Source organism: Choloepus didactylus, chromosome 8 (assembly GCF_015220235.1).
Source record: "Choloepus didactylus isolate mChoDid1 chromosome 8, mChoDid1.pri, whole genome shotgun sequence".
Classification (NCBI taxonomy): domain Eukaryota; kingdom Metazoa; phylum Chordata; class Mammalia; order Pilosa; family Megalonychidae; genus Choloepus; species Choloepus didactylus.
The window spans coordinates 137961511-137974471 of record NC_051314.1 but is presented as its reverse complement, the minus strand read 5'-3'; positions in this window follow the sequence as shown (position 1 = coordinate 137974471).

Sequence of the window (12961 nt, the reverse complement as noted above, 5' to 3'; positions counted from 1 at the left end):
CTGATACTTAGGCCCATATGGGAGAAAAGGGTCTAGAAAAGAAAGTCTGGAGGCTCTAAATCAATGGAAGGACATTTTTCCCTGGTGTTTGCCCTGGGAAAAAGAATTCGGAACGCTGGGAATTGAGCTATAAAAGCAGTGTTGCTAGGCCTGCATGCAAAGATGAGAAGGAAAATCCACAAGAAAATCTTCCTTGAGATCTTGCAAGTGTCTCTCATTACCTACCCAATTATAATAAACAGCTGATAATCTCAAAGTACACTCCTTCTGATGTTCCTCACTTAATATACTAAGCTGCTCTATTTAACATTCCTAGATAAATAAATTCATTCCTGGCCAACACTGGAACTAAAGACCCCAAAAGGGCTTTAGGAAATTCCCCTAGGTAATTGATACTTTTAACTGAGTCAGTCCTGAATTAAATACCTGAAATGAAATGTGATGAGGAGATGGAAAACCCAGGAGTTAAGCACCTACGGCCAAAAGGGAATCATCTTGACATTTTATTGGCCCAGAAAATCAGGATATCAAGTATCCTATTCAAACTGCATTTTGAGGCATGAAGAAGAAAGCTGAGTGTAAATTCACTAAGAAGAGAAGGAAAGGAGCTGCCTGTGATGTCACTGGAGAACTTCCCCTCAATTCCATGTCCTTCCCTGTCTGTAAAGTGGGAACCTCATTTTCTTGCTTTTCCCATGCTAATGTGTCCTTTCCTTCCCTCGTAGCACAGAGGCAGTCAGAACAAGAGTGGATGCTTTGCCAAGCAGAGTTAGCACCAGTCTTCTCCAGCTGAGGGCAAGTCCTCCCATCTCCCACTTCCCGTGGCTCAGCTCTAACACTGGTGCACAAGGTAATGTTCACGCTGAAAGTGGAGATTCCGCCAGCATAAAAGGCATGGAACCTGATCACACTCCCTGGTCATTTCTACACCGTTGCATATGAAATGCTGATGGTGTTAGATACCCCACAGAAGAGTAATAAATCCTTTAAATTTTCTATTACAAGACAAATTAATTGTGTCACAGCTCAGACTTTGAAGATGCCGCAGCCACAGAGATCTGTTTTACTTGAAGGAATCATGTTCAAATATGTTATTTCAATATCCCAAAAGCCTTAATCAAGGATGAAGTGGTTACGTAAAAAAAATAGCATGGTCTTGAGAACAGAAAAGTTGATATACAAATTAGTATTATTGATACATAGCAACAAGCGACTGAGCTTTCAAAATGAATGAATTAGACAAGATCAAGGTGATTTAGTTGGTCATCTCAATGCCAAGAGGATAGCAGGACTTTTGCTTTGAGTGTCTACCAGGCATCTTGAACATTTATTTAAACCAGTCACAAATTAGACCTCTTCATTTTTCAGTCAAGTTTGATTTGAGCATACTGGAATGGGACGGATCGTAATTTCTTACTTACCAAAACCTTCAGGTCTAATAAAAATGCATAATTTCATTTTTTCTCTACACTTCATTAAGCAACCTGTGGCACCCACCCACTTGGAAATTATACCACCGGATTTTAAGGTGCTAAAACCATTCTGTTCCAAAAGAAAACGATAACAGTAGCCCTTCTCCAGGTCCCAAGATCCTTTCCTTATGCCTTTGAACCCAGACGAGTCCTACTAGTTTATGCCCAATGCATCCCCTACTCCCCTTTTCTCCACTGCCCTTCCATCTCCAGCAGCTGATGTTTACCTATCACCCCAGCCCTCCACAGTCTGAAGGAAAGTGATTCACCAATCCAGGACCATTTCAGACTAAGAAAAAGCTATCTGTGTCTTATATGTCACTCCTTCTCAGATGTTGGGAATTTAAAACATTCCGGAGACCACTGCCCACCTCCTGGTGGGAATGGAGGAGACACATCGATAGTCCCCATGTGACAGGGGCTGCCTGGGCTTTTTCACATAGAGTGTTCACTTAATCCTCATCACAACGTTTTTTGGAGGTTAAACTCCGTAGGATCACAGAGCTAATAAATGGCGGTTTCAGGAGTCCAGCCCAAGTCTGTCTGACTGGCTCTACTGCTTATGTGCTTTCCAGGATGCTAAACCTAACCCAGAAGAGTCTCTAATGGAATTTTTACACTGTTCCATGAAGGGGAGTGATATTGCTGATCAGCAAAGCCCTTCAAGTTGCAGTGAGTAACCATATACTCCGTCTCCTCGTGAGGCTCACTTTCTCTAGTTACGTTTGTTATTTGCCACATTCTAGCTTCTCAATGCCCTTTCCATTCCAAATTAGTCTTGCACTTTAAAATGTGTTATTGTTCATTCAGTCTTTAGAGTACAAATCCTCTGAAGACCTCAAGGCATCGTATAGAAAAATACTGCATAATGAACAATAAACATTTGGATTACCAGGACGGTACAACTGAGAACGCTGCATTCTTACTTTCTTCTGGTCCTGGGGGAAAGTGGGAAGTTTTATCAAACTGAAATGGGCACTTTTCCCATAGCTCTTGCCCATGTTCCTCTCACTCTTACTGAATATGAACCCTAGACTTGGCTGATTATCTTAGTTGCTCCATTCCACCATCTTCTCGAAGTTTAGAATCATCAGTCTTCAGTGTTCAATGATGAATCCATCAGTCTTCAATGCTTCTCCAAAGCAATTCAAAACATCAAGGAAATAACACATAGAGCCTCAAGGCGGGGTGGGGGGGGTTGCAATACTGTGTCTAACTGAGCTAAGCTGTCGGATGCAGCCCCTCTGGTTCTTGGATGTTTGGTGACCATCCCTAGCTCCACTGTAGGCCAAGCAAGTAGAGAGATGGAACCCAAAGTGCCCTGCAGGGTGTGGAGACATAGTCATAAAGATGAGGAAGCAACAGGAACTGATCTAAGTCTTCTCCAGCTATGACAGGCACTGAATTAACATAGCCAGACAGTTGACGATTGCCCTGCAAGACTCAGAATTGCATTATCTTCTCAATGCAGAAAGAGGGAGAGAGGGAGAATGGAGAATAAATCCTCCAGCCCCAAAAGCAGTGCTTCTGTCCCAGGAAAAGGAGTGCAGTTTGCCCCAAGGTCACAGGTCATTTGCTGGTTTCCATGTCAGGGTGGTCTGATCATAGAGGAGAGTTCTGGGGCTAAAATTCATTTAGAAGAAAAGCTTATATTGCAGAGGAGGTTATATTCCCACATCAACATTGAATCTGGGAAGATTCTGCACAGATGCTGTGGGCGATTTCACAAGAGGGCAGGAAAGGAGAGGGCACGACAAAGCAAACCTATCCCCAGCCCTCCTAGTGGGTCCAAAAAAGTTACCAGATTTGTTCATATCACACTTGAGGGCAGGGATCTCTACAAAGGCAGCCTAAAGTTTTTCTCTTCTTAATTGTGTCAAACATGAATTGGTGTAAAAGGTGGGCTGGTATTAAGTAAGGAAAAGAGCTTGGATGATGAATTCAGATATTCTAGATAAATAACTTTACTGTGGTTTTGCCTGCAACTTAGTCTCTCCTATAGGAATTGCCTTTGGGAGCTGGGGGTGGGGAGATCCCGTAAGGGTTGGAAAGGTAGGAGGGGCTATGAGGGGCAGGGAGAGGGATATAAAATTTAACTTTGCTCTATATATCAAGTCTCCAGGCAACCCTATGGAAATGTGTGCGGGGTTTACAGTTTAGACTGGTATTCAAAATCCCCAGGGTACTTTCTAAAACAACAATTCTGTTTGTTTCACAACTTAAGCCCGAAATTGCTTAAACTAGTCACCCCTCAGGTTTACCATCCACCAAATAGGGATCATATTATTGAGTTGTGTATTAAGACCACTTTCTGGAAAGTATGATAAGCGGAATGTAGTTGCGAAACAGATACCTAACGAGAATTCTGATGGATTCCGATTGTACCTCTTACACCACAGGATACTTAGAGCCCTCTGTATTCTTACATACTGGGCCCAAACCACAAAACCTCTTAGGCTAACTTTTGGAAGTCTAATTCTTAGGGGTGGCCAATGCTCCCTAACTAGGAACGTTTGTTTCAACTCCATTCCCAGGCCTTGTGCAAAACAACGTCTAAGACAGAAAAGATTAACATTTGGATGTTGACTTGAGCCATAACCCTCCTTTTCTTGCCTCTTTTTTTTTATTACATTTATCCAGCTAGTTATCAAAAAATGAGAACATTGACTCTCATTCGTACTAAGATCTGATAAGAGTCTGAGAGAAGCCACGTTTTCAATCCCCATTTGTAGTCCTTCTAGATTGCCCAGCACACTCATTAGTATAGAAAAGAGCATATTAAAGAGCCGTTACAAAACACCTTCATCTTCTCCCCCTGCCCTCTCAATTGAGCCCTCAGACTCTGTACCAAGTTGTGTATTCTTATCCTCAGATGCCAGGGTCACAGTGGAAGTCTACCATGCATACTAAATGTGCAGTTTCCACATCTCCATATGCTGGAGAGTTTTACTGTGCAAATATTATTTTTTTCCCCAAGAATTTATAAGAATACCAATTTCTCTGTCTTCTACTATTTCTTCTTTGGCCTCAATTACCCCAATCCTTCTCTTCCTGGGATTCTGTAGCACAGGAAATAAACGAAGCCAAGTCAGAACTTCTTAAAGTACTCTGAAAAAAATTTGAATGAGCTATAAAATTTTATCTCATAATTATGGAAAAGGTGATGTTTGGGGGGAATAAAGGAAATATCTAGGATTGAGCCCAATTTAGCATTTGTTAACGAGAAATGAATATATAGAATTTCCTTGTTAATTCCAGCAATGCTTTAAATATTATATAAATACATAACTATATCTTAGATTTGTGATTTGAGGCCTTGAATCATTTGTTATACTTTGAGTAGCCAGGCTTCAGAAATCCCAGATTTTCTTTTTACTTCCTTTGAATCTGCTGAGAGATTTTTTAAAATACCAGTGCCTGGACCCTTCCTCAAATTAATCAAATCAAAATTTCTGGGGATAGGAATAGTGTCTCTCCCCTCCTCCCCACCACACACACACACACACACACACACACAGCCCCACCAAGCTCTTCAGATGATTCTAAATGTGGAGCCAATGTTGAAAATCACAGATTTAACTCATTTTACTGATAAGGAAATCAATCTAAAAAGTGAGTGAGCAAGAATGTAAAAAGAAGAGGCTTGTAAATAAGCAGCAAGCAATTTAAAATAAGGTTATTATACAGAGAAGCAAGACGGCCAGCCAGCAGTAGAAGAAATGCAGTGATGGCTGCAAAGGGTGTGAATTCAGAAATGACTATGAACCTCCCTCTAGGAGTCCCCTAGGAGAATGTAAATCCTTTCTCGCCCAACAGTATGTATACCAGCAGGCTGGCTTTGCAAAAATTCATCTATGAAACTTCTTACTAAGAGTTATAAGTTGGCAGAAGCAGGACAAGGGAACAAATTCTTGAAACTCCAGAACTGGATAATTCAGAAAAAACCCCTGTGGTAAAATTAAGGAACTCTCCATAGTAAGTCTCTCACCATATTAACCATTCTTGTGGCTATTGCTAATTATAATTTGTATATATTCTTATGAGAGTTGGTGAGTTGAAAATTGTTATATCTATGCAACTGCTACAAATTTTCTGTCACCATTTTCCAAATATTTACTGTCATCATTACTGCAAGTAAAAGGAAAAAAAAACCTGAAATATTATTTTAAGCTGATTAAGTGCAATTTTGTAACGTGAAGTTTCTGCCTTTGATTCAGCTAACAGATCATTTGGATAGCAATTGACAAATACCAGAATAAACTGTAAATTCCAGTTTCTATTTCTTTTCCCACATTCCCCACCCCCTAGTCCCACTATTCTCACTCTGACCTAAGGTTTTGCTCTGCTAATTTGTGTTCCTTGGTTTTATTAATAAATATTTAATTTTGACAAAAGAAGGGTAAACAGATGTCTAATTCATGAATTTGATCATTGTCCCCACCCCACCCCCCACCACTGTGACTCTCACTTGAAATTGGTCTTATCAGCCAGTTCCATTTTCCGCCTTTTCATTTGCATATCAAATATATCATTTTAAGCAGGCTGCTCAGGGCCCTTGCTTGCAGGCAGTTACAGAACCAGTGACCCACTGGAGCTGAGAGAGACATCTGTAAATCCACCGTGATTACAGGAGAAGAAAGGGGGGCAATCAATTACCTATTCAGATTCTCTCCTCCAGAAATCAGGATCGTCCATGTGGCCTGTTTTCATGTATTTTTAATTAATTGATTGATAATTAATTTTTAATTGGAGCATTTGCTCTTCTAAAATAAGAATGACAACACAGAATTCTCTAACATTGAAGCCTTCAGTTTCTTGTCACAACCTTGCCTCACTCTTAAGGACACTTCAGCCAATCCCAATGGCAACAAGCACAACCAAAGAACATTGAACTCACAGAGAAATTAGCGTACATTGGAGCAATAGCTGCCTTCAGTAAATCTCCCCTTGAAACGATTCTTTTTTTTCCCTTCAAGTGGGAACAGCTGGCTATGGATAGAAATCCAGGTCCATTTTGTTAGTACTTCAGACGGTGGATTTGCAAAATGAGGAGAGCCACCATAATTCCATTCACTTCATTCATATTTGACCTGCCCACCCTTACTAATGCCACTCCCTCCCCAGAATTCACCTTTTACCATTTACATGGGACCCTGTATTTGTTAGATTCCTCAAATATGATAGTCAAATCTCTGGTAGAGTTAAAAATATTTCAAAGATTTTAGAATTGTGTTTCAAAGCTGTTTTATTCATATGACCTATTTATTTAAGAGCTCTTTGGAGATGGAATGGTCAAGTGCTTTGAAGTGGGATAGCTGTGATGGTTGATTTCACGCGTCAGCTTGACTAGGTTATGGTGTCCAATCGTTGTGTCAAACACTGGCCTGCTTGTCACTATGAGGGTATTTTATCAGTGGAATTTACATCTACCATCAGTTGATTGCATCTACCATCAACAAAGGAGATTGCCCTCTACAATGTGTGTAATTTCCTCATCCAATCAGTTGGAGGTCTTAAAAGCAAGAACTAAGGGTTTCAGAGGTCAGAAGAATTTCTGCCCCAACTTCAACATTTGCTCTTGCTACAATTTCCAGCCAGACATCTTCCCCCTGGGGAATTCTGACTAAGGACCTCAGCATTACCTTTATCAGAGTTTCCAGCCCGCGGCCTACCCTGCAGAGTTCAGACTTGTCAGCCCCCACAGTCATATGAGCTAATTCCTCACAATAAATCTCTTAACAAATACATATTTACATACACATACACACACATACACGTATCCTGTAAATGCTGTTTCTAAGGAGTACCCTAACTAATAAAATAATGAATCAAGAATCAACCCTAAGGCTGATGTCCAGCTTTTAAGAACTCCATGCACAGACTCAGAAGTAAAAGTAAGAAAAATATAATGCCACTGTAGATTATATTAATTATGCACATAAAAGTAACATTGGCATCTTTAAAAAAATAAAATATTTTAATATAAAGCCAATGTCAGTCTTATTCAATGTAGAAATAAGTTAGGCAGGAGCACTGGAAAAATAGTATTGTGGTTCTTTAAGACACTATTACCTGATATAGTAGCAAGAGCATTAGATGTGAATCTTGTCCCACCTCTTCCATCAATTAATTGTGTTTCATTGAGCAAGTTCCTTCCTTTCTGGGAACATCCATTTCCCCATTCATAATATGAGAGAGTTGGATTATATCCACATATATTAAACTGTGTACCTCAGAAGTGTTACTAAGTGTTCCTTAAAAATGTTTTATGTGGCCACATGATTTAGGGAAATCACTTATTTCCCACACATACCTCATTCTTAGAGATGTACAATATACATTAGCACATCAAATGCCTTGAGATATTCTAATAAAGTTTTACAAGTAAACCGATCTATGTCTATATATCTATTTTATGTATGTTTGATAGATTTATGTACCTTTGGTGAATATTGAGTGTATGAAAATATAATTCATTTTATAATTAAAAAAAAAAATTGTTTAATCTGTATTTCCCAAACATATTTTCCAAGAATCCTATGTGTGCCCTAAACAGTTTGGGAGGCATTGGATGAGATTTTTCTAAGGACCTTCCCACAAAACTTTCCTGTAATCCCACTTCTGGCTCTCCCATTGGTCCAGCAGGACCAGGCTTGCTGATGGGTACAATACAGTCTAGTGGTCAGAAGTGGGACCTCTGAAGTCAGATAACAAGGGATCAAATCCATAGCTTCTCTCCACTTCCTGGTCATATTATTTAACTTTTCTATGTGTTATTTCCTTCATCTATAAAACAGAGACAATAATATGATCTATGTCATGGAGTCATTATGAGGATTAAATGAGTTAATAAATATACAAAATGCTTAGCAGACTACCTAGTAAAGATGTAGAAGGTTAACACTGTTGTTTCAATATCATAAACCTTTATCGGATGCAACCATCTAAGAGAGGGAGGGTAGATGAAAGAAGTTGATGTTTGATGAGCATCTACTATGTGCCAGAAACTTTACATCCATAATCTCATTAAATCCCCACAACAAAATTAAGGAGTCCTTGACTCCAACTCAGGTATCCATCAACCAATGAATGGATGAACAAAATGTGGTATATACACGCAATGGAATATTATTCATCTGTAAAAAGGAATGAAGTTCTGGTTTGTGCAACATCATGGATGAACCTTGAAGACATCATGTTGAGTGAAATAAGCCAGACACAAATAGATATTGTATGATACAACTGATATGAAATATTAGAATAATCAAACTCAGAATCTAGAATATAGGTTACCAGGGGAGAGATGGGGATACAGAATGGATAGTTAAGGCTTAAATTGTACAGAGTTTCTATTTGGGTTGATTGTAAAGTTTTGGTAATGGATGGTGGTGATGGTAGCACAACATTGTGAATGTAATTAACAGCACTGAATCCTATATTTGAATATGGTTAAAAGGGGAAATTTTAGGTTGTATATATGGTACTAGAATAAAATTTAAAAAAAAAAATCCATGGAACTGCACAACACAAACAGTGAATCAAAAGTTAAACCATGGACTGTTAATAGTACAATTATAAAAATGTGCTGTCATCAACTGTAACAAATGTACCACACCGATACAAGGCATTAATAATAAGGTGATAGACGGAATCCTGTATTTTATGCATGATTGTCCTATAAACCCACAACTTCTCAAATTAAAAAAAAAGACTAATTTATATCCTAGGATCACACAGTAAGGCCCAAAGTAGGAAGTAAACCATACTATCATATAACCCTAAAGGTATTTATTACTGCATCCTAAATGCAGAAGGACACATGAAAAAAGAAAAAGGAAATCTCTCTAATTTTGGCCAGGTTACAATTTTTTAACCAAGTTCCTTTTGTCTTTTGACTAAGTACCTACTATGTGTATTGTGGCATATTTTAGCCAAGCTTTTGCTCTCCTTTACTTATCTCAGATTATGCTTTTTGAGGAATTTAGTTCCAAGGTACACATTTAAAGGCCAATTTAATTCTACTGCCTCCAGAAAGGATTGGATCCAAATAATTCTCAAAAGATAATCTCTTACCCTATTCGTCTCTTAAATATTCAGAGAGGAAAATTCTGTGACTTTGGTTTAAAAAAAAAAAATTCTAATATGAATAATATATTTTAAAATTTATGATATGCAAGGATCTATGAGAAATTTGTGAAAATAAAAACACATTAATCAAAAAACAAAATGAGGAAAAAAGAAGAATAAAACGGTGAATTGATTTTCCTCGATGGAGTATATAGTATTGTGCATTAAGAACTAAAATTCAGGACTAAGACTTGGGGAAGCAATTTATTGGATATTAATCTTCCCTTTTAGCAGGGAAGGCACAGCTCTACTTAGATATGTCTGCTGCATCCAAAGTTTTAAAATATGGGGTCAAAAATATATCCCTGACACATATCCCACACCGCCATTCTGCTCCATTCCTCTTATCGCTAAAACTGGTTTCCCACAGCAATATCAAAGATGAGAGAGCTTAGAGAGATTTCCATTTTGCAAGTAAAAAAAAAAGGCAGACAGGTGTACACAGCCTGCCACATACTCAGATGCAGCAAGCAGCTGCTAAACTCCCCTCATCACAGCCTTTCCTTGAACCACAGGACATCAGATTGACCAGACAACACGCAAGGAGCACACAGAAGATGTCTCATCTGCAATTCTCCAAGTTGACTCTGATAGACAAGCAAGAGAAGAGGTGGTAATAGGCAATCTAATTTGGCTAAGAGAAAAGATTCTTCTTCTTTGGGAGTTCATGGTGATCGGAAATTCATATAGTGATAGGACTAAGTTTAAGCCACGTAACATAGGAACCAGGTATCTGTCCTCAAAATTTAGGTAGCATAGCAACCCCACCATTTGAATTTGGAGGATGGGTGCAGAATCATGAGGGTGTTCTTTGGAATACAGCTTTGCTTTCAGATACATATCTGGGTTGTCCCCTTGTAATTGCAGAACATAGCGCCTACCTCATAAAATGAATGTTTTGGCCAAGTTAGTATTTTGGATACTGATTTCCCCATTCTCAGAGAACGAGTACGTGTTGAGGCATTTTTCTTCAGGGCTAAAAGAAGCAAATGCTGATCTTGGTCCCAGGAGGGATGGGGGGGTGGAGGGGTGGAGACAGAAGCTACCCTACCTGAAAGCAAAAAAAAAAATAAATGGAAAATTCCTAAGAAACTAAGATTTTTGTGATGCAAATGCAAAAGGATTCTTGCCCTTCAACCTAAGGTTATAATTAAAGACAAATGCAAAGTGAAGTGGGGGTTGCTGGGAGAACTACTTACTAGAAGGGTATTCTGCAATCTTGTTTACCTTGTATAATGTCCAGAACCTTCCCAACAGTTGCTCTTCAAATGTGCAATTGCATGGGAGCCAAGAGAACTGGGGTTCTGCTTAAATTTTTCCTAGTGTTCATTTCTTACCAATGCTATCTAAGGTCTAAAATGACCAAATCCATCACTGGAGAGAAATACTCCCTATTCGTCTGAACAAGGAGTACCTCATATTTATAAATTGCCCAACAGAAATAACCATTACGAATCTTTCACAAGCATTGAAGAGATAGATGAATCAGGACTATTTATTTCCTAGGCTCCATTTTTAAAGAAAATCTTATGTTTGTTGATATGTTTGTTTGTTTCCATAGTCTTAGGTTCCAAAATACCTTTTTCACTCCGTAAGACTGCCCACTTCATCTCTTTCAACTCTGAACCCTTTGTTAACATTCCTAACAAAAAACCCTCTCATCTTAGAATACCACTTCCATTCTTTGGAAATACTTCCTGACTCCTTTTATTAAAATAAGATTTAGCAATGCAGAAACCATTCAGAGTTGCAACTTGAGAGTACCTATGTTAAAGGAAGTTTCATGTGTTAATATAATCTTCTATTTGTGTATACAAGGGCCAGACTTTCAAGTATTTGTCAAAGCATGCTCTTTCAAAGACCAAGAAAGAAAAAAAAAAAAATCCCCTGTCCCCAAATATCTTTCTCTCCAGCCTCCCAAGTACTCGTGCATTAGAGAAGTCTCCAGAAAGCCCCCTTTAACATGCAAATATGTTTTTACCCTAGAGGGGCTACACATTAGCCCATTATCGCATTACCACAGATTAGTTTATCAGATTAGCAAAGCATAGCCCTGAGGAAATGAAACACAGGGCAGGTAAATTTTAGGGCAGAGAACTAAATATACTCTTAGGGAACTGAGAGAGAAGACAAAGGGGTTCTTCTAGGCAGGAAAATATCCGCCCAGAAATCCAATTGAATCCTATAGATGTCAGGGTTCCATTCCCAGATTCTAGCTCTGAGCATTTAATGAACTCTATGAGCCTGCATTTATTGTCCAATCCTGGAATATGAGATGGTTACAGGGTGGGGGCTGGAACCTAAGGAACTGTGGTTAAATCCTAGCTCTGCCACTTCCTAAATTAACCTTTCTGTGCCTCAGTTTCCTCCTCCAGGAAATGGGAATAATAATAGTGCCTAACTCACAGGACTATTGCAAGAGCTAAATAAACTAGCCTATTCTAGACACTTAGAATGGTACATGGCAAATACAAATACTAAGAATTTGCTATTCTCGGCGTCAAGACTCAATCACAACCAAATGATCCCACTTTTGTAAACCATACATACAGAAGAATAGACAATGAATGTTAATGGTTATCTCTCAGTGCTGGGAAGTATGGCTAATTCTTCTGATTTTTTTTCCTTAGCCGCATTTCCTAAATTTGCTGCAATGAATATGCATAGCTTAACCAAAAAGACTTATTAAAGAGTGATTAATGTTTTATATACAAAGGTGATCATTTGTATTTTGTTGTTAAAAATTGGAACCAAAAAAAGCATGCATTATTAGGAATTAATTTATAAAATATAGTACACCCATATAATGGAATTACATACCAACAATTAAAGTGTGTATTGTTTAAGAATATTAGCATAAGAAAATACTCATGACCAGAATATGAAAAATTAAGTAGCAATATGGTATAAAATTTAATTCCAGGTTTGCTAAAAATAAAACAGATATATATGCATATGACTACAAATAGTAAAATGTATACATTCCAAAAATGTTAACAGCTACTATCCTAAATCACGACTGCAGTTTCTCTTAACTTATCTAGTATAATTCCATGAATTTTCCAATGTCCAATAGCAAACATTTGCAGCTTTTAAGATCAGAAGAAAATGCTAATTCATCTCTAAAAATGATTAATTATCAGAGTTCATGTCAAATAGTAGAGAAGTAAAAATGCAAACAAGGAATTAAATAAGTAGGAAACCAACTGTTTATCTCATTGCTCTTCCTATTTGCTCATAGTTGGCATTGGCCAATTTCCAAATCACAAGGGTAAGGAGGAGGGAGTGTAAGGACTAAGAAAGAAAACTTCTTGAAGAGATTTCTAGATGCGGGGCAAGAGCTTAGAGTTGAACCATAAGTT